This window comes from Equus caballus, chromosome 3 (genome assembly GCF_041296265.1).
Source record: "Equus caballus isolate H_3958 breed thoroughbred chromosome 3, TB-T2T, whole genome shotgun sequence".
Classification (NCBI taxonomy): Eukaryota; Metazoa; Chordata; class Mammalia; order Perissodactyla; family Equidae; genus Equus; species Equus caballus.
In genome coordinates this window covers 11065453-11088862 of record NC_091686.1, presented here as the reverse complement: position 1 = coordinate 11088862, position 23410 = coordinate 11065453, and the positions used below count along the sequence as shown (strand labels likewise).

General features: G+C 37.4%; 1 long non-coding RNA gene across 1 annotated transcript in view; it reads right to left on the bottom strand.

The window, feature by feature from the left end:
- Positions 1-22656, bottom strand: part of LOC111772769 (uncharacterized) — a 90625-nt gene extending 67969 nt beyond the window's left edge. Inside the window, exons 1-2 of the long non-coding RNA XR_002806791.2 lie at positions 22539-22656; positions 21197-21405 (exon numbers count right to left, since the gene is read on the bottom strand). This is a non-coding gene — a long non-coding RNA (uncharacterized lncRNA). The remainder of the gene's footprint in view (positions 1-21196; positions 21406-22538) is intronic.
- Between the last annotated feature and the right edge of the window lie 754 nt (positions 22657-23410).

Sequence of the window (23410 nt, the reverse complement as noted above, 5' to 3'; positions counted from 1 at the left end):
GGCTTCTTCCTTACTAGGTGGGAAAAAATTGATCAAACAAGAGAGTGCTTCATGAGATGTCAGGGAGAGTGAAGGGAAAAGGAGAAAAGTTTGGTTGTGTTATTTACCAGCCCCTGCTAGCACCTTCATGCCTGGAAAATCAGCATCAGGGAAGAGAAACTTATAAAAGCTGCCTCTCATTGCCCACAGCTCAAAGGTCAGAATTGAATAAATGCTAATATTGCACAGAAAATTGCCTCTGAAAAGTTCCTCTCGGCTTAGATCTATACCCAACATGCAAATACAGTAGTGTCTTATTTTTCCTCTTAACTGCTGAAGGTTGTAGACATCTCACTTTCATGCCTACAGTGATGAGAATTTTGATCTTGAACTCCAATTCTGGATCCCACAGTTTAAAAGTCACATGTCCGAAACAGGACACAATCAGAGGAACGTCATAGGTAAGACTATAGAAACAAAGGTAGAAGGAGGATGTAAAACCATGGAACATCGTGATGACTGAAGAACATAATGATACTTATCCTAGAAAACAAAATGTGTTATGATCTGTGGTTCAGGAGGAAAGAACCAGGGCCAGTGAATAGGACATTAGATTGAAGAGGACTTTGGCTCAACCTGTAGAACCTTCTAAATTACAAAAAGATCTTATATTAAAATGCACATGCTTAGGAGCAGCTGAGCTACCTGTGTAAGAAGAGGCCACTCCCTGGCCCATTCTATAGAAGAGTCTCATACAGGAGTTGGACAAGGCATCTATTATTCACCTCTAAATGTCCATTAGCTACTATATCGCCATGCACAGAGTAGACACTCAATAAATACTTTAAATGAATCAAACATAATCAGAGTAGCATGAAGTTGAATATACAGTTTTTCAAGCCCGAGATGACAGCCATTCTATAGATTCTAGTAAAAGACACAGAGTAGATTTTTTTATAAAGTACCGTTTGTAATTCAGTAAATTGATATATTGTCCCTGGCATAAATATTTTATTGTTCTCAAATTATATTAATGTGCTTAACTGGAACAATATTATTCATTCTACAATATCAGTATTTTTGGTCACATATTTTGCCTTCCAGCTTTTCTTCTCTCCTCTCTTTGATTTTTGCTCTTTCTGCCATCCTTCAATTTCTGCCATTGCCCATCTCTGGAAAGTAAGCTAAGCTGCTCTTCACCTCCCCTTGAAGTCTTCCTTTCTCTTCTTCTAAAACATTTTTAAAGTGCATATTAGATGCCAGAAAAATTAAGGAAACATGCTTTTTTTTTCATTTAATGATCTTATCATCTAGTGGAAAGAACAGACAGGTGAAGCAATAACTGCAATAAAATATGCTAAGTGTGGGAGCAGGGAATGGTAAGGATAGAGGGCCACAGGAGCACTGAAATGGAGCACCAACCTTAACAGAGATAGCCCAGGATGCTTTTTAGAGGAGGTGATGCTCAATTCCATTTTAATATCATACCATAAATTGACTCGCCCAAACCCTGGTACTGGAAACAATATCTACTATAAATGGAAGGTTAAGGAAAAATCAACTTCCATATTCTGAAGGAACAAATTCCTAAAACACTGGCTTTGGAAGTCAGAAGTAGCCTCTATTCCCGTAGGAGCCTATAATAGTTATGCCTTTTCATTCTAGTCATCTTCACAATGGGTACTAATTGCTGAAGGGCCATATTAATCTAGTAATTCACATCAGCTATTAGGAATGGCTAGAGAGAGTGAGAGTCAATATGACCACAGACTGATTTCTATAACTTAAACGTTCAACAATTGAAAAATTGCCTAACTAAACTGCAATGTATCCCTAAGATGAAATCTTCAAAATTCAATAAAAAGAATGCCACAGATCTACTTTTATTAACTTGGAAATATTCCTATGACATATTTTTGAGTGGAAGGGCAGTTCCCAGCACAGCGTATATAGTACTGTTTTACTTAGGTGAAATGTGCACAATCATTGAGGTCACAGAGACATGGAAAGGTATATCTGAGTAGGATATTAATCAAAATGCACCATTTTTGCATACCCTGGATGGGGAATTTGTGTTGCATTTATCTTTCTTCTTTGTGCAGTTGTGGATTTATTTGATTTTTTTTTAATTAGTATGTCACTGGAAGAGAAGCAGTAGCATTTAAGAACAGGGCTCCAGGATCTATTTAAATTCAAGCTCTTTCGTTTGCTAACTTAGAGACCACAAGCACATAGCCATCCTGTTTAGGCTTCAATTCCTCATCTGTGAAACAGGGAGAGGAATAGCCTAAATATTGAGAAATATGTGCAATATGCTTAGGATGGTCCCTGTAAACAAGTGTTTAATGAATTTTAGTAATTGTTACAAAGATTATTTAACAAAAACAACAAAATTATAATTTAAATTATACAGCTTACTCCTTTACCTTCTTCAAATCTTGAGTCAAATTTTGTCTTATAGAACACTCCTCCGGCCAACCTAAAATTGCAAACAATCCCATCCCCATCCCCACCAACACAGACATCGTCTCTCCCTCTTTTTCTTTTTTCTCCATAATGTCTTTCCGTATTTTATTTTTCTCCTTAGCACTCATCACCACCTAATACACTATGTTATTCATTCATTCTGTTTACTATTGGCCCAACAGAATCTCAGGCCCCTGATGAGAAGGCTTCTTGTCTACTTTGTTTATTGATGCATCCTCAGCACCTACAGCAATATTGGCCCATGGTAGACAGTCAATAAACATCTGCTGAATAAATGAATGTTAATAGAAAGTTTGCAATGGCATCATAATTGGTATATACTGGACATATCCATTCAACTTGTCCTTTTAGTAGAAAGTGACTTGATCAGAAAGACTCAGTGAAACCCTATCAGGCTGTTGTACATGTACTGCCACTGACTGAACTAGAGGAGCCTGATCCAAGGGGGGCCCGTGAACCAGCTAGGGGATGACGCACAAGTGATCTCGCTCTCTTACTCAGTGAGGGCAATGGTGAATAATAATGCCAACCATACTGGCTTCTTCTGGAGCTTTTTCTAGAGCCTATGGCAAGGAGGAGCCAGGTGATGAAGGGAAGAGAGTAGAGTCACAAAAGGAAGGAGAGAGACCATAGAACAAAGTCAAGAGGGAGAGAGCAAAACTAATTGGAGCTGCCTCAACCTCTAACAACTCTCAGTTCCAAATCTAGGCCAGAGCTACCTTTCAAGAATGCACACCCACCTTTGGTTTCTGTTTTTTGCTTGGTTTGTTTCCTTTAAGTGAACTGACTTAGTCTCTGATCCTTGCACTCCAAAGAGCTAAATTAACAACTGAAAACGGGTTAACTAGAATAAGTAGTTTACAAAATTGTACACTGAGTATACACAGTTATTATTATTACTTGCAATAAACTTAGAAATAAAAGACTAGACGTAAATGATCCATCATGTCATGTCACAAATAGTTTCTTCTGAATAGTGGGGTTAAGTTATGATTATTTTTCTTTTGTAATATATTTTAATATTTATCTTCCAAACTTGCTACAGTGAGTATGCTAAGAGCAAATATTTTAGGCACTTAAATACCACTACATAGTGCCTAAATATGTATCAGTACTCAATACTTACATCATTGTTTGTCCATTTATTCATCAAGAAAACTCAAATGAAGTTCTGATCATTTGCCACCTATCTCTACGGAATAGTAAGTAGGGTGATGCCATTAGTAAGTTTCGAGAGTTATTTTGAATCACTGGCCAGAATATCCTTACAAATTAATATTATATTTTAAAATTACTGTGACTTCTAATAATACTTTCTTACGTGGAAATTAATTGCTTTTGAGAAGGACAAGGTGTAGAAAGACTTTTTCAGCTGTACTTTCAGGGATAATGCTCAGATTTCGATGTTTTTACCTGTAGGAATAAGATGAAGGTCAAAGGGTTAATTCCACTATCATTAATATTATGATTCTAATTATTATCATTATACATTTCTATAGCACCTTTCATCTTAGAGACTTGCAGTAACTAACTGCTTTGTCTGTAAGCTGATTAACTCTCCACTGAGTCTGATGAAAATTTCTAGATGAAAAATAAAGTAGATTGTCATAATGGGGTTCACATATTTCCCCACAAAGAGGCATGAATCTAATGTGGCTGGTTTCACCTTCTTTGAGTTTGATGTAATCTGAGCTGAACAGAGACTGACTGAAGAGCCCTGAAATTATCTCCCCCAGAATGTGAAGAGTGACAGTATCTGATCCAGCGGTTCCAGCGAGTGCATTCAATTTTGAAAGGCCAGTTAGATAAGGGAATATTGGCACAACTCTCCAGATGTCTGTTCCCCAATTAACAATGTCATTTTCTGTTTTTCTAAGTAGAGACCGGGAAACTAGTTTTGGCACTACCAGCCTCTGCTTGGAGCTTATCCTTTTCACAGATGGTGATTGCTCCAATTCCACAGCTTTGGAAGGATATAGGGATAGCGATGGAAGGGGATGTAGAGAATGAGAATAATAATATACAAATACCTTGACCATAGGATTCCTTCAGGCCCTACTATGCCCAAGTTTCTACTTTACGGGAGCCCATAGTTTAGTAAGAAGACAGACTCCTCTCTGGACACACTAATGAAAGTCAACCACATGGATTTTCCTACTGATTTTCTTTGACTTTATGTGGCGTAATGAATAGATACCTGAGGAAACAAAGAGGGAAATAAAGGATCAAAACTAAACCGAGCTTTTCTGTTGAGGAATTTTAAACTTGGAACAGACTTCAGCAACGCTGTCGGCTACTCCTTTGCGGCAGATCACAGACATATCACAGACACTTGGCAAATTTTAAGCTTACGTATGTTCATCTGTGTGTGGTGTGGGGGATATATGGATTTAAGTGCTAAAACAATTACATGTATAAAGAATTTAAGATGCACATCCATCCTACTCTTTGCCCCAATAACCTTCTTTGCAACCAAGGATAGGAATGAGTTCCTAATGTGCAAGATATTAGAGAATTACCTCAAGAAAAACATCAAGACAGGGGACTGTTGTTAATCTACAATGGTTATTCTGGTCTGCATATAATGCCTTAATCTTAAATCCCAATTATCTGCCCTCTTATTATACCAATCAATGGTTCAGACAGCAGTCTACCTCAATACTTACCAGCTGTTTGAATTCTAGCCAATAGCCTACTTTTCCACTTCCTCTTTTCTTGATAGCTATTGGAGAAACAATTGCATTTCAGTCCTGGACTGATCTATGAGTACATGGCCAGGGGCCATTTTTTGTGACACAGTTTTTCTATTCGGTAGTAAGACTCTAACAAAGAAACTGTTAGAGTGTCTGGTGTCAGAAACTTTGACATCAATTTGCATGTAACCATCAGACACCAGCCACTGAGCCTACTTTTGGCTCTTCCCAGAAGGTCAGATGCTGAACCATCAATAACTGGCAACATTGACAAGAAGATAGAGCTATCTGATTAAAACTCGATGGAAGCTGTCATAGGAAAGAGCTTATCTTTGCTGAACACACAGCAGTGTTTCTCTTGTAAAATATGTCTTTTGGGCAAAAAGTAATCATGTCCACTTGTTTAATTGATGGGGAGTATTCAAATTTTATCTGGACAAACCTAGAAAAAGAAATAGACGTTGTCTGTATATTTGTATGGCGATGGGGCTAAGAGGGTAAAAGCGTGCAAACAGACTGAATTTTTAGGAGCCAGACAAAAGCAAGTTGAGGAGACACTTAAAGACTGATACAGAAATATTCAGAACAGCTTTATTTATAAAAGTTAAGAAGTGGAATCAACCCAAATGTTCACCAACAGGAGAATGGCATATTCATATATGAATATACATTGTATGAATTATTGATTGATTCATACATTGTATGAATAGTATATTCATACAACTTGATATGTCATGGTTTATTACTATGATGGCACACTATGCCACAATAAAAAAAACCCAGCAAGCTATTGATATATCAGCAACACAGATGACTCTCAGAAATGTTATTTTGAGAAAAAAGTCAGAAACAAAGGAGTACATACTGTATGATTCTATTCACATTGAACTCTAAGAACAGGCAAAAAATTTTTGAATGGTAATCCTACTTGGGGCACAAATAGTTGTACCCATCATTCTACACATAATGAAAACTGAAGCTTCTGAAGCAGATTGGCAAGGTTATGAGAATAATTAGCAACAAAACTGAGATGTGGATTCCCAGACATAGGGTGTCTCCTCTCGGCTCATATTACTTCAGTCAGCATATGTTTATGGAGCCTACCCTTTGTTCCAGGTGCAGCATTAGGCATGGAAATCAAATGATAAATATAAAATTGGCTATGCCTAATTGGCAATATAGCATGGAGAGTAAGAACATATTTATTGCAAACCAAGTGTTTTGGATTCATAGTATGGACTCAAACTTCTTAATAGGCTATAAGTTGTTCATCTCACACCCTTAAGCCCTCACCCTTACTCTACCCAAAAAGAGAGGAATTTACTAGGCAACAACTCAGTCCTCGGGTCCTGATTTTCTCCAAAGAGGATACAGAGACTAGAAGTCTGTCCTTAAACACACCCGTGTGAAAGGAGCTCGCCATTTTCTGCCACATTTCCAAATTTCTCATCTATTCCACGAAGTAAAATCTCCCATAGTTTGGGAAATGTAAGAATTTATTTCTTCTCTCTTTATTAAAGCTACAGTTGTTATTAGCTTGTTATTCCAAACTATAGTTGTTTTAGCATCTACTTGTTTCCCTCACAATACTGTGAACTCCTTGAAGACAAAGTATTGTTTCATTCATTCCCATATCCACTGAGAATACACCCTCACGTCCCTATTGCCTGAACACTACACTCTGCCTGGCAATCTGGACCCTTTCCATCAGCCACTGCTATATTCTTACTCCTATTTGATACCTAGGCTCTATAGCCATATGAATATGCTCTGGGGGAACAATGGCCCCAGTGAAGGCTTAGATCTAATATAGGTTATGTGTGGGTTGTTCTCGATTTAGGCCAGAGTCCCGAAACTTCCTATGTTCTCCCATGACCTCAGAATCACCCATTCTAGTTCATCATCTACCCTACCTCATTTAACTGAAAGATCAGGTCAAATATCAGGCTCTTAAAAGAGGGAGGCAATGTGGAAAGGATAAAACTTTATCTGATTCAGCACATTGCCCTTGACCTCCTGGAACCAGCCACCTGAGCAAACAAGGAAGCAAATATCCCTCAGGGCTAAATTCTCAAGTTCTGACGTGAAATTACAAAATACAACAGAGTAGAAATGGAAGGCAATTCTTGGAAGATAATTCTCATACGAGATGTCAAGTATTGAGCACACTATGACAAAAATAGCCAATGAAAAAATAGACAACTCAAACTGACTGTTTGCTGTCAGAAAGACACAGAAAAGCCGGATACCTGAAATTTTCTTTCCTTTTCTTTTCTGTTCAACAGTGTTGAATAGGTAAGCAACAGAACAGATAGAAAGAACAGAAGTGATGCATGTGTCCACCTAGCACCACTAGATTAATTAGATGGGAGAGATTATTTGCCAAGTTGCTGTGGCCCAAGAACTGATGCTTGGAAACCCTCCTCCCACCCCACATGCCCTCTTCTACCATTAGACAACCAAAAAGTCAGATGCTGCAAAGACAACCTACCTTGGAGCCTCAGGCATAAGAAAATAAAAAAGGGTTTAATATTTTTTGCTATTGTTGTTTGGTTTTGTTTGTAATTTCTTTAAAAGCATAGCATATCATTGAGAGCACATTTAGATTTCAGCATAGCAGTCGAAACAAATAAACTTTTAAACCCAGCTGTATTATTACTCTCTTGCCATGAGCATGTGTTCAGCTTAAGAATATTTATTCAGGACCCAAGAAATAGCTCTAGGCTCTTCTTTTTTTTCAAGTTCAGTCACGAGTTACAAAGAGCCTTCATTATGAAAATTTAATTGAGCCACGTGTTTTTGTGTCAATATGCACTGTGAAATATTTTGCTTCTGCCGGTTGGAAAGACATTATTCTTAGTTAAGCTTATAAGATTCTACAACTTTAATTCTCCTCTACCATTCTGAAACAGATCTGGTTTCTGGCAAATTGCGTCAGTAAGTAGAATTTATTTTTTCCTTGCAATTGTTTTATTTTCCTAAAAGATATGTGCAACATGGAAAATGAAGCAGGACTAGAATAAATGGCTGTCAACTCAACAAACCTTAAGTAAATTTTACGCCTGGTGCTGCCATAGGTATTCAATATCACTAGATATCTTACCTTGAATAATTACTGATGGACATTGATTTTGTCTTCACTCTTCACAGCACAGAAAAATTAATGTGAAAGTCAGACTCAAATGAGTCCCAATGGTGTCCTCCGATCTCTGCTGAGAAGCACATTTCAAATACAGAAGAAACGGCAACCAGCTGAGACCTAGTGTATCTTGGATTGTAACAATTAATGGATATGAATGGCCCTCACAGGAGAGCTTGGCTTACCTTTATATCAACTTTGGAGGTGAGAGTCTGAAGCAGTTCATGCAGGTTAATATGTAATGGTTTTATGATTTGATTAATCCTCACCAATTAAAATGATGATGTTTCTCTTTTTTCACATTATATCTTCGTAATTATTCTTTTGGGTATGTGGATGTAACAGTGAAATGTCAACAAGGGGGCAATAATTGTAGGAGTTTAGAGTCAGGGAAAAAAATGTTTTCCTGAATGTAGTTTAAAAAAAAAAAAGAAGAGAAAGATAGACTGTAATGTTGTGCTTAGTGGAAAAGCAGCTGTGAATACAGAGAATGGCATAGCTCTTTACCCTTGATTCAAGAAGGCATGCTGGTGATCTGTTATGTTAATATGTTAACTCCACTCTCCCATTTAATTTGCTCAGATTAATTCAGACCACATGATAGAAGACTGAAGAAAATATGAGCAACAATTCTAGGTGAGCTTTGGACTATTAAAGACGGTGATTCTTTACAGATAGGGAATGTTTCTTCTTTGTTTTTACATCTCCCAGCACCTACCTCAGTTCACCAGGCAGAGGAGGTAGGTAGGTGCTTAGTAAATTTTGAAGTGCAACCAGTGAAAGACTTGCCTACCATTGTCTTCATGTAGCAGATATCCTTGGCGCCCCATTCCTAAGCCGTTGGCTCTCACTTCTGAGCCCTGTATTCACCAATGGCATTTTAAGGCAAACACTTGCGGGCCTCTGCCTGCAGATTTTTCTCATCACTCAAGTATTCTTAGCCCACGCAGGGCAAGCCGTAAGTGCTAGGTGTTTGTTATCACGAGAAACAGCCCTCAATGAATGACAGCAGGAGTTGGTGGAGAGAGAACTCAGTATCCTCAGATCTTGGGTGAGACCACTCTGAGGGATAGCCAGCAACGGCACCCGGAGTTCCTTAGTGGGAGCGACCCCAGGGGTCACAGCAGTAGTCGCCTGGTTCATGCACCCTAAGTTTTCTTCCTTCCCTTCCCTGTCTCACTTTTGCACTCCCCTACTAGTACCTCCTAGAATCACTTTCCAAGTGCTTCATCTTGTCACAGGTCTGCTTCTAGGGAAACCCAAAGTAAGACACATTATTTGGCAACATCCCTCAGGATGCTAAAAAAAAAAAAGATGGTACCTGGCATCCTGTGCCACGCCATGCTTTAAAAGGCAATGCAAATAGGCAGCTGGAATGTTCAGTCAGAGTAGCTGCAGCTCAATACCTTCTCATTACACCAACACGTTTCAAGCATCTATGTTAACTACAAATCTCCTATAGAGATTTGTGTTTACAGCACCTGCTCCGGGACTAAAGCAGTCATCACAAAGGCAAAAACGTTCAACACGGTTAGTCAGAGTGCTTCACCAACAGGAAAAAAAAATCCAAATCCAATCATTTATCTTCAATGCTTTTCTAGCCCAATCTTATCCCTTGAGCTGTCTATGCAACACAGACTGAAGAGGAGACTCTGCAATTATTTGGTGTAATTTAATCAAAATAGACGGTAAATCAAATAACACAGGCGTAAAGTTACATGGGGACTTGATTTCATCTTGTTGATGATACAACTGCCAAATTACCACTTTAATCTCTCCTGAATCTTTGCCTCCGTTAAGGGAACCAGTTGTAATATCATCGGATTTTCATTTTACCATTTTCACATTCAACAGAGTTCTGATCAGTTGGATTGATTTTCTCTTTCCCGGTCAATCTCAGGACTTTGAAATATAATTATAAATATATTATGTCAAATGTCAAGACTAGATTATGTTTAAAGTGTATGTTCCCATAAACATCCAATGAAAGGCAAGGGGACAAACACAAGAGAGAGTAAAGGATCTTGAAGCTGCTAATTAAATTAACTACCAATTATGTGACCTTGAACAAAGTTCTTGATCCTTCTAGGCCATTTTTTAATCTATGTACAGGGAATAGCAATACCTAATTTTCAGGAGCTTTATGAAAATAAGCAATCATATATTTAATGCTGCTACCATACTGCAGGTGCTTAGAGCTGTGATTTTTGTTTTGGTAATGCTCAGTCTTTCCAGGCTAATTTCTGCTCCAACTGTATTAATTGCTGCTGAAATTGATTCTGTTTCTTTGGAAAGCTGTGCATTCCATGTTTCTCTCAATTCACATAGGACCAGTTTTAGCCAAAGCTTTCACATGTTTACAATTTAATCAAGTCACAAATAAGACTTTGCATGGGCAGCCCACGAGGTAGAATTGGAGGTATCTGTTTTCCTAAGTAAAATGGTTTCCACAGAAAGGAAGCACAATTTTAAGATAAGCCTAACAATTTAATTAAGTGTAATGTGTCACTAATCTAGGAAGAAAAGTAAATTTGAAATTATTCTTTTGGAGTTTGCATTTTAGAATTCAGCCTATTAAATTGCCAGCTGTAACAAATAGCTATTATAGTATTTCAAAGATTAAACGTGATAACATAATTAAACCACATAGCACAGTAGTTGGCACAAAAGGCATTCAAATAAATACGACAACTTCTTAGCAAAAGGAAAATATGAAATTGCATTACCATTCTTGCTATATCACGGTACAAGATAATTTGGATTGACATATACTACTTTATCCAAACGTTATACATCAGAGATACTAAATATGTAATGCATCCTCACGCATTTAAGACCCAGAGACATCATTTATAATGAAGCAGAATTTTAAATACCTTCTTCACTTTTCTGCCCATAAACCATATTTCCTTTCTGTCTTAAAACTAAACAGGCAGGAATCATTCCAAACCACTCATCTCAGTGATTTAAATTTAAGATTTTTGTTTTTAGGAAGAATAAAGTATGCCAATCTAAGGGCTTGTTTCCTCCTCTGGACTCAGATTGTCAGCATAAGATGCATCCCATAGCACACAGCCAAATTTGCAAAAATGATCCAAGTTCACAAGAAAACCATTTATGTCTAGGAAGCATTCTAAGCTTTCCATTTGGGATTTGTATTCCAAGGGGACATGTATTCCAGCTAAGATAAGACATCGCCTGTATCCTATTTAAACGTCCAACAGACCATGACATTTTATATCTCTGCCACAATAACACAGTGCACACACACACACAATCACACAGACATGCACAAGGCTATAGCAAGCACTTTTATTTAATATGCCTTTCACTTTCAAGCTCTCTACCAAGCAACTGAGTGGAAAATTAGTACTATGTGAGAAGAACCTTTTCTTTTTCTTTTTTTCTTTCTTCCTTTTTTTAGAATAAACATATTCATCTTTATTTTGATTCTTTCAGACAAGCTCTTTCACTACTTGTAAAACTTAGAAAATTGGCACAGTGAGATGGCATCTCCAGGGTCTCTTTAATTTCTGTAAACATACATCAGTTACAAGGTGAACCAATTCAATCAGAAGTACAGGTTAAAACATTAGCTTTCTCCTTGCCTCTTTATTCCGATGAATCCTGTCAGGTTTGTAAAGGAAGGTTCTAGAATTGGGTTACTTGATAAGCTATGAAAACATTTCAGTATGTTGAATGGGTCACTTCAGTGGGAAAAACAGAATTTGCATAAGATTTTCTTGGATATCTCTGTATTTGCATGGCTTGTTCAAAAATTGACCCACACTGTTATTTTTCAAAATAGAATTTTCTCTCATTCAGGCCTCCTCCCTTTAGAGTCTTATTATAACTTGACAATTACGATTACTACAATAGTGATCTTTTCTACTACCCACTATTGATAACAGCAGAGAACCTTCATATGAAGAATCTTCTATTTTCAGTTACGCATGCCCATGAAATAAATGAATATGAAGGTTTGAGTCCTCCCCACCTTCAAATTAGCAGGTATGTTAACTAAATTTGGATGGTAAACCATTTAATAATTCATCAGAAAATAAATATGACATAAAAGATCATTGCAAATTTGTACTGTTTGCTTTCCTCTTAATTATAACTGAAGAAGAGAGTTGGCTCTGTGGGTTGCTAATTAGGGTGGAAATGGGAGTGGGAGCTCATTTTCTAGAAGCACAATTTCTGGGCTTGGTCAGCTTGAACTTCAACACTGAAAATGAATCCAGCAATCATGATCCTAAACTATAAATGCTCCATCCTGGAAGCAGGATGAGAGTCAGGACTCCTTTCCTATTTCAATAATAACCTATTGCCTGGCACATACCAATAGGTACCAAAGCCAAATTCTTTGCAAGAAAATGAATATTACATCTCACTGCTTGAATAATAATTAAATTTGGACGGTTAACTACACTAGATATGACAGTCTGTTAGGGAATGTTCCATTAGAGAACTGAAGTATTTGGATATATTACAGTGACAATGGACTTGAAGGCCCTTTCTGTATGAAAATGCAGATACAATTTCAGAATTCTCTTTGCAGAGCCGCGCACTCATAAACATGCCTAAAGCTCTAAAATATCTGCAGATAAACTGGATTTTGTGATGCCAAACAATTGTCTAACAGGTCAAACTTTTAAGAGAAAAATGTTTAGCAAACTTGTACCTATCTATCTGATTATCATGAAATTCCCTACAGGTTATCACCATTTTAGGGATGAGGAAACTGAGGCACAAAGTGTGTCAGTAACTTAATAAAAGTCACATGATTGAGTAGATTGCGTTTTCCAAAGATATTCACAATAATACCACCATATGCTCTTCTACAATGCAACCTTGAGTTGAAGTCTGCGTCCCCTCTTCTTTTTGGGGGGAGATCTTGTAACTGCTCTAACCAACAGAGTATGGCAGAAGTGAAGCTATTTGACCTCCCAGGCTGGGTCACAAAAGGCCATGCAGCTTCTGCCTCATTTTCTTGGGATGCTCACTCTGGAGGAAGCCAGGCAGTGTATAAGAAGTCCAACTACCCTGAGACCGCCATGTGGGAGAGGTCACATATGGGAGCTCCTTAGACAGCCCTAGCTAAGCTTCTAGCCAACAGCCAATACCAACTGCCAGTCACGTGAGTGCGCCTTCTTGGACGTCCAGCCCAGCTGAGCCTTCAGATGACTGGAGCCCCAGGCAACATCTAACTGCAACTGCATGAGAGAGCCCAGGTGAGAACTTCTTGGTTAGGCCCCACTTAAAATTTTGACCTACAAAATTATAAGCAAAATAAAAACATTTTTTTAAGCCACTAAGCTTTAGGGCAATAATAACTGAGACGTGCAGCTAGCAAATCATCAAGCTAGGATTTGGAGCTATGTGTGTCTGATTCAGGGTATTGTTTTTGCCAATTACATATTCTCAGGGGCATATAATTCCCATTATTTTTTGCATTTAGAATGTGGGGTTTCAGTGGAGAGAACAGATAGTTTCCAAATCACCTTTCCTTTAGTGAATTAAGTGGTCAGATAGGCAGGTCCAATCAAGTCTAAGGTGCAGCAGAGCTGGCCCAGTGGCGTAGTGGTTAAGTTCCCACACCCCACTTAAGTGTTCATGGGTTTGGATCCCAGGCACGGACCTACACACCACTCATCAAGCCATGCTGTGGCAGCATCCCACATACGAAGAAAAAAATGGAGGAAGATTGACACAGATGTTAGCTCAGTGACAATCTTCCTCAACAAAAAAAGAGATAGAAAAAGAAAAAGACTAAATTTGTAGCAAAGATCAAAGAAAGTATGAGGTAGCTACTGAGACATAACATTCAGTAAACCATTAAGCTAAACCAAAAGTAAAAAGGAGTCTTTAAGGCGCTGGAATCTAACTCAGTTCTTGTGTTAGTGATTAGTTAGGAGACAAAAATGTACCAAAATAAAGATCTCTACCTTCTCTCTACTCCCCCAAAACATCCTCTATTATACCTCTCAGAAATCAAATATGACAAGTAATTGAAAAATAGACAGCTATTTAGATTTTGGCTTCAACACAGCTCACAGACGGAGGGGACAGTTAATGGATGCAGAATTCTAGTGGAGGCAAGCATCTTTCAAAAAGGTGAAGCAGAGCAATTGAATTTGTTCTTGTCAATCATCATCAAACAAGATATATTGAGTATCCATGGTGTACAAAGAATCCTGAGACGGGGGAAAAAAAGGAACAGAACATAATTTCTATCCCCGGAGAGCTCTGGCAAACTTTCTAGGGATAAGACAAGCATATGACAAGTGATGGCACAATTTACCTACTTTCTGCTTAAACATGTGTACTTCCACAAAGGACCAGAGGGCATCACAAAAACAGGGAGAGAAGAATTCTGATATAAGAGAAGTAATCTACCATTTGAGGGTCCAAAGCAGACATAGTTTTTAAAGCAAAACTGTCAGATGATTTGTACTTCTCTCATTTGCAAATAAAAGAACAGAAGTAGAGAAGTTAGCTGATTTGCTCAAAGTTGCCCAAGAGCGTTGGGTTTGTTTTTGGAGCCTGTCAACTTAGAACCACGCTTTCTACTCATTGTGCAACAAAGATGAGGATGGACAAAGATGTAGAGTAGAAACTAAACACCAAGCTCAGGACGGCTCTCAAAATGCAAAAATAAAAAGAATTAATGCCGAACAAATCAGTGAAAAAACAGAAGTGCATCTCTGTTCATCTTGATGATCACTTGATCTTCTGCATCTTTTAGTTTTTTTCCTGCCTTTGAGTTGGATTGAAGCTGGAATTCCCACCACTTACCCTCCTAATCCCTGAGAGCATCTTTATACATGCTACCTTTTTGACCTCTAACTTGCCTCCAAGTCACGTATGCGTAACAAAATCAAGTGCATTTGTAAAAACTTCTTGTGTGCATTTGTGTTAATTCCTTGATGAGAGCTAAGCCTGAGCAGTATCCACGTTCATCTACACTTTACAACTGTTTCCTCCACATTAGACTTGTTCATCTGATAGGTAAGAAACCCACACAATCATTAAAAGAATTCAAAGAGAAAACTGTACCCGGACCTGAACTTGACAGGCATGTTGTCCTTAAGCAGGGCTTGAGAGTGACATCAAAATGGTAGAGTGAGGAATATGCAATAAATATGGAGAGGCTGGAGTAAGGGAAAGTATACAGGTGTGAGGTGGTGGGGAAAGAAAACTAGGTTATATCACATTATGATACAATTTATTTCTAGGATTTTTTTTTAAATGATGGAATGACTTAGATCAACAGGAAATGTGGGAAGAATATAATTTCAGAAACAGGTTGAAGTTTGTTCAGAAACTACCACAAAATTTAATTGTTTTGTCTTTCAGTAAAATGTTGTTTTGACCTAAAATTTAAAATAAAAGAGAAACTTATATCAGGCACCTATTCTGCCCTAGGCATTTTGCTGTGCACTTATGTGTGATTCACATTGATAATTAATAGGGTTTGTGTAGAAATGCTAGCTAAGTGGTGGAGACTCCGTTGTGGGCTAAATTTCAGGACAGGCTAAATCCTATCTTTGCAGCGTGGAAGCTTTTTCCCATCACAAGACAGAGGATGCAAACCCTGCAGAGGTGAAGACTGGAAAAGACATTTGTGTATTGAAGACCTTTTCTCGGATGCCAACTGATGTCTAGGGCAGTTACCTTAATGGCCCCCTCCATTCCCACGAAGTACTTAGTGCTTTCTGGAGAGGTTTTCTATCCTTTTAAAAACAACATTACTGGAATTCTATTTTTACTTTCTTTCAGAGGCACTGAAGAAAGCATAGGTGTTTATAGCTTAAGTTTGGTTGTTTTTTTTTAAGCCAAGTACTCTCTAACTGTATTGACTATACGGGATTTTTTTTTTCAATTCTCTCTTGTAGTTTACCCTTTGGTATCAAATTGATGATGGTCAACACTAGTTAAGCAAAATCTGTCCTATTTTCCCCCATTTGCCTTTTCAACATACTTCATTACCTGAAAGTCGTTTATATAGAATAATAGCATAAAAACATGGCTCTGGAACCAAACTGTCTGAATTACATTCTCAGCTCTGTCACTTATCGCGTCACAAGTGATCTATGGAGACGGCACCGACTCTCTCTGTGCTTCAGTTTCCCTATCTGTAAAAATGGAGATAATAACACTATCTCCCTAATAAGGTCATTTAAATGATTCAATGGGGTAATATTTATAAGTGCTTTGGGAAATTTCCAGCACAGACTAAGTCCTTTACATGCGCTAGCTATTGTAAGTATTGGGGTGGAAGATCCAAAAGGACAGGCATTTTGGTCCATATTGTTCACTGTTGTATCTTCAGTAACTAAATCGTGTCTGCCACATAATAGATGTTCAATACATAGTCGTTGAATAAGTATAGAATTTCATTGGCTTATTTTACTTTCATAATAATAAGGGAGCCCCTGCTAGAATTCTAGTATTCCAGAAAAATGTAAATAAAAATTTAACAAGAGAAAACATTAAATTCTGCTGCAGACTAAATATTTAGACTCAGCCTTAATGAATCTTACCACTGAAGTATTGCTAATGGCCCAACGGAGTAAACATACAGCCCAGGCCATTTCAAAATGAGTTGTAGTAATATTTGTGGTTGTAGCAAATATCTATTATTTACCAAAAAGTAGGTAATTGACATGCATAATCTTACTGAATGCTGGCATAGCCTACGGAGCAAGGTGATTGGTATCCTGATTTTGCAGGTGAGGGCCTTGAAGCTCAGAAAAACTAAATAACTTGCCCAAGGTCACACAGCTAACAAGTGACAGAGCCAAGTGTAGACCTCAAGGATTTCGGACTCCAGAAAACAAGTTTTTAACCACTTCACTGTGTGCTAATGTATTCATTTAATAAACAATGAGTTGAGAGGCTAAAACACGTCAGGCTCTATTTTGAGTTCCCTGCAAATAAAATGTAGTAGAGGGACAGTTCCAAGGAAAAACTGGCAGCGTGGCAACAGGAAAATTAAAGGAGAATGTGAGCATCTTACTTACTAACATGAAGAGATGTCTACACTAAACAGGATGATGAATAAACAGGATGTTGAGATATTCCCACAAAAGCTGAACTACAAAGCGAGTGATTGGAGAGAAGGGAAGAAAGCAGACAATCACAGGTCAAGTGAATTAAAAAAAAAGCAGTCCTGAGTGAAGCCTGTGGCTTGTCTTTGGCTTTTACCTTTTCTGTTTGATTCGGTTTATATGAAGGGATGGCGCTAATCCACAATGATGCTAGACTGCCCTCTATACAGAGCATACTCTGTCAACTGGTGACTCCTAACCCTGCATACATTGAGGTCCCTTACTATGATACAGTTATGATTTGTTCAAATGTTCCTATCTCTCACTAAATATCTCTTTGTGGGCAAGGACCATGTCTTTACTGCGTTTAGCATCACCTTCTCAACTTCCTCAATAACACAGTTTGTATAGTAAAAGTAGAAAACACAACTGACCGATGAGTTTATTACAAGTTCAGTGAACTCTAGAAAGTTGGAGCGATCAACCCAAGGTGTGGGATACGGTTTGGGGTTGAGCTAGTGCCCTGGCAAAGGAAAGCCATCATGAAAATCCCTCAACCTACAGGAAAGCTTACATGGGCACTGGAAAACCAGATAGATGGATCAAGGCAAATATACCTATGGCAGCTGAGGTAAGAAAATGTTTGTGACTTTTGAGGACATTTTCGATGCAGTGATTCAGCATTCCTTATATAAACATCTATATATTGCACTCTTGCACTCATGTTAGAGTTTAGGGCCAGGCAACATGTAAGCTTTGATTTCATCAGATGGCAGAGCTATGCACGCTCTGACTCCCTTTTCACATTGTCTTCCAGGAAGCTCAAACTACTAGTCTTAGCCTCAGCTGCCATACGTATGTTTAACTTGAATTCCTATTATAATTATCATTTTTTCTCCATTGTCCATTTTAGCTATTCATTTCTTCATTCCCTATTACCTTATGAGGAAAATGTATTTGTAGTTTGCTTAAGATTAGCATCTCCCTCTACCTTATTAAAAAGATAATAAATACTGTACTTGGATAGGCACAAGTGCTATGAAAGAAATTTAAAAATTCCTGAAGTAGATCATGGATTACATGAAAATTAATGCTATTACCTCTGGATCTACATTGAAAAGCTTGGCTCCTTCAACCCTACTGAAACACAGAAGTACATGCTTGAACCTTGAGGACATTGTGCTAAGTGAAAAAAGCCAAACATGAAAGGCCACATATTATATGATTCCATTTATATGCATAATCCAGATAAGCAAATTCATGGAGACAGAAACCAAAATGGTGGTTTGCTTTGTAAAGAGGGGGAGATGAGAATGGATGCTTAATGGGAATGGGGTTTCTTTTGGGGGTGATGAAATGTGCTATAATTAGGTGGTGATAGTTGTACAACATTGTAAATGTACTAACAGCCAATGAACTGTATGCTTTAAAATGGCAAATTTTATGTTATGTGAATTTTACCTCAATTTAAAATAAATGCACATAAATATACTAATGGAATCTTTTGCCCACAGAATTCCCTTTTTAACTTCAACTCCAAAGCCTCAGGATGTTCATCTGAAATCAAACACACTAAAAGTTGCCAGCGTTTACTCATAGAGATCAAGAAATGGAAGCAGAGAAGCCTGAATGGTTTGCGTCTTAAAAAAAGGAAGTAAACCTCTTCTAAAAAGAAAAATCAAAATGTAAGAAGAAATTCTGGGCCACTTTTTTCCAAATTGCTTCCAGCAGAACAGCCCTAGTACACGGTGTATCTTCATTTTCCTAATAAAATCTTGAAAAATACTTTAGGAAAACTAATCTTAGATGGCAAAATAACACTATTTTAAATTTTTGAGTAGTTATTAAAACAGAGAAAATAACCAATATTTATTTACAGCAAATAAACCAAAGAAAAGAATTGGTTACTTAAAACACTTTTAAAAAAATTATCATTATTTACTCACTTTAAATAGTTTGGTCTTCTCCATACTACTAAACAAGTCAAGCTCTTGCCAATTTTTCTAACCCCAGTACATCCCTCTGTCCACAGATATTTAAAGTACTTCACAATGTCCTCCCTCTATCCCAGGTATCCAAGTGCTCCCTCCGCATCTCTGCGTAAGACAATAGAGATATTGGCACCAAAGAAATAAAGAAAGGGTGACGCTCATAAAGAAAATAGAGAAGAGATGAGGGCTAGGAAATGTGTTGGGGATTATGACACTAAGAGCTTAGAGTTTTTTGGCTGAAGAGGATCAGTTGTGTAGGACTGTTAGTCATAGTTGACAGCTCATGTACACAACCTGCCATTCCACAGCAGCATCAATATGTGGGTTAAGGTGATAGGCTTACAGTCAGACACCCCTGGGTTTGAATCCAACTCTCTATGAGTATGGTCAAGTTTTTACCTACTCTCAGTCTCCGTTAACTCTTATGTAAAATGGGACTAATAATATCTATTTCATGAAATTATCATGATGAGTAAATAATGTTATGTTACCAAATCACATAGCATGGTGTAGAGTTCACAGTAAACATTGAGCATTACCAAAAGAAGATAAACATCACCTACTATCATCAACACTATGGAGCTTATTTATCTATGACTATGGTCCAAAGACATTTTAGATTGTTGGCTTTTATATTAATATTTATCATGTTGAACATTTGACAGGCATTCCAATGGCTCTTTTGGCCATTTATAAAGTTTATCTGCCCATTCTATTTTTTTTCTTACCTACTTGAAGGACTTTTACATTTATACGCTCTCCATCTTGTAGGGTATCATTCCTTCTCCCTTTTTGTGACCTTCAATATTCTACCCTTTGCCTTAAGTAGACTGATTTCAGTTTCTCTTGGGGGTCTCACCACAATTTCCCACCATATTAATGAGCCAAACATTAGTCAACTGGATAACTGAAGAGGACAGTCCTTTCACTTCCACTTCCATTTGCCTTAGAAAAGGCTAATAAGTTGATTCACAGCCCATTGCTCAGGGATGAATCTGGAGAGTCTGTTCCCAGCAGGCCGGGCATGTGCCTTCTGTGTAACAGCTGTCTCTTTGTGCTATAACTTCAAGCACAGTGTTGTGCTAAAACAGCAAGTAATGTGATAAAAATGAGACAATTCAGCTTCCCCTCTGTGCACTGGGGCATACGAATAGAAAAAATAAAGAAAAAAATCTGATTCTTCATCAGTGAAATAGAGGAACTGCCCAAAAACAGCTGGGTAGAGGAAAGGTCTGGGAGATGGTCTTTCCATTTCTCTTTTGCTAAAGAGAAACCCCAGTTATTCTCTGGCTTGCCTTCTGATGTCTTGCCAGTAGCATTAGATTCTCTGAAATGAAGGCAAAGAGATACTGACAGCTGTGCCCAGCATGGAAACTGCCAAACTGCAGCAGACTTTGTAGCCTGTCATGAGGCATCAAGCCAAAGGAAGATATCAATGATGCACTTAAAAAGATCCAAAAACAACTCGCACATATCAGAGTATTTAAGGGAAATGGAGGGCAGAGCATTTGGAAGCACCGTGGGCTCTACAGTATATTTCTTTTCTCCAAAACATGAGAATCATAGGGTTTCCATGAATGCGGTAGGTAAATGGATCCAGTAAAAGAGTATATCACTGTGCATGGTATCAGATGAAATTCAGGGAAAAAAGAAAATAATATTTTTTAAGTAATCACAGTGCTGGGCAATTTCACTATATCATTCAAATGATCTTCACGCTAACCTTTTGAATTAGAGAGAACTTATTAGTTGATAGAATCAATTTCAAACTAGCTTACACAATAAAGAGAATTTATTAGCTGGTCTAGATTCATGAATATTAGATACCTTAGAGGACACTCCTGTCAAACTTACATTATTTTGTCCTTGGATAGAATTCCTCCTTGTAGAAGGGAGAGTCAATTAAAAGAGGAGAGTCTTGAGCTTTCTCCATAGTTAATTCTCTCCATTTGGTTTTTGTAAGCAAACTATCACCATTTCTTCCGTATGTCCTCAAGATTTCTATCGCCACACTGCTAAACAAATACCAAAGATCCTTGTTGAAAGAGAATGAGGGAGGAACACTGGAAGAGAAGGAAAGAGAAATGATGGAAAGGTTACAGAAGAAGGAGGAAACTATCGATAGAATGAGAAAATAAAAGAACGTTCCAGTGTGCTCCATTTTCTCTCTAAACACAATTGATTAGGATTTTATTAGTCTACAAGAACATGCTAAATCTGTGCTAATATAGTAGCCACTAGCCAAGGTGCTTACTTCAATTTAAATTAATTAAAATTAAATAAAATTAAAAATTCAGCTCCTCAGCTGCACAAGACACATTTTAAGTGCTCAATAACCAAGTCTGGATAGTGGCTACCAAATTGGACAACAGGAATATAGAATATTTCCACCACTGCAGAAAATTCTATTGGATATCACTGATCTATAAAAAAGAGAAACCAACTTGAGCTTTTTTAAGCCTTAATTTGGTGAGCAAAATAATGAGAAACACTACCCGTACAGGAAGAAACATAGAATTCAGACTTGAAAAACAAAAGAAAAAAACTAACTTTTTGATGGGAGAGGGTACTGCATCAACAAGGTATTAAGGACTAAAATAGTCAGAAAATCAGTAGACATGAAATAGATCTGCCTTTAATGGATAATCTTTCTATACTAGAAAGAAGTAAGAGGTAAGATTAGAGCTGGGAAGTGAGAAAATGGGATCTGTAATATGGGGCCCAGGTGACACATAGAGTCAAAGTTTAATCTCAAACTTGGGGATTAGAGATATGCCACTCAAAGTCAGGGATTTTCATCTGCCTAAAAAAATGCAGTTAGTTTTTTTGTTTTCATGGAACTGGAATAAAGTATACTGTAAATTGGCTAATTGATCAGGTTGCTTTATCAGCTTCATTTCTTGAGATATTTGCAAGACTAGAGCTTGCAAATTTTGTTATAAATTAAATGCTAAATAACGTATTTTCTCTTAATTTTCTTGAGTGAGCAATCACACTCATATGGAGATATTTGAGTAGGCAAATAGTTCACAGATGTAGATAGTCATGATCTTAAAATGGAAATGATAAAAAATTGTTTGAACCCTAGATTTACCATGAAATATGACACCCAGATGTCACTAAGTGTACATAACCTGGAAATTTTATAAATCTAAACCTCTTTGTGATCTGAGGCAAAATTTGTTCTCTCTCTAACCTTCCAGATAGATGACCACATTGACGCTGGTATCAGAAAGTCCTGTGATTCTTGATACACCAACTAAATATGAGGATGAAAGTCAATATTTTCTCTTTTTTTGCGACTAAAGAGTGACCTATAAAAGAAGGTAAAGGATTTTTAACTTAAAGATAAAAATGTATTTCCAATGTCCTTGACAGATATTTTTTAAATGTCAATGTTTAAAATAAACATATTTTTTATTTCTACAATAATATACTCATTATAAACAGAAAATATAGAAAAAAGTAGAATAGAAATAAATATTCAAACATATTCGCACAACTTAAATACAATCTCTATTGACAATTTAATGTTTCTTATTTTTAACTTTTTTGTTATTTGTAGCTTAAATAATGTTTTCTTATCCTATATTTACATTTAGGGTTATTTTTAAGTGCTGTCAATATTAAAACTTTGCTTATATCGTTTTATGTAATATAATTTACTTAACCATTCTCTTTGTATTTTTTTAACTTTTGGATCATCATAAATACAATAGCAACAAATATTTTATGAGATAAAAGGTTGCACAAAGTGTTGATGATGTGCTCTTGGTGAGCCAAGGAGTCAAAAGAAAGATTTCTTGGACTCTCAAGGTCTGGTAGCAGTGCTCCTTTATTCAGAGAATAGCATGGGGACAGGACCCATGGGCAGTGAAGAGCTGAAGCATAGGGACAGGACCCAAGACCCATGGGCAGTGAAGGGATGCAACATGTTGAAAGTTAGGGCTAAATTTTCCTTTTTTTTTTTTTTTTTAAAGATTGGCACCTGGGCTAACAACTGTTGCCGATCTTCTTTTTTTTTTTTTCTGCTTTATCTCCCCAAACCTCCCCCCGTACACAGTTGTA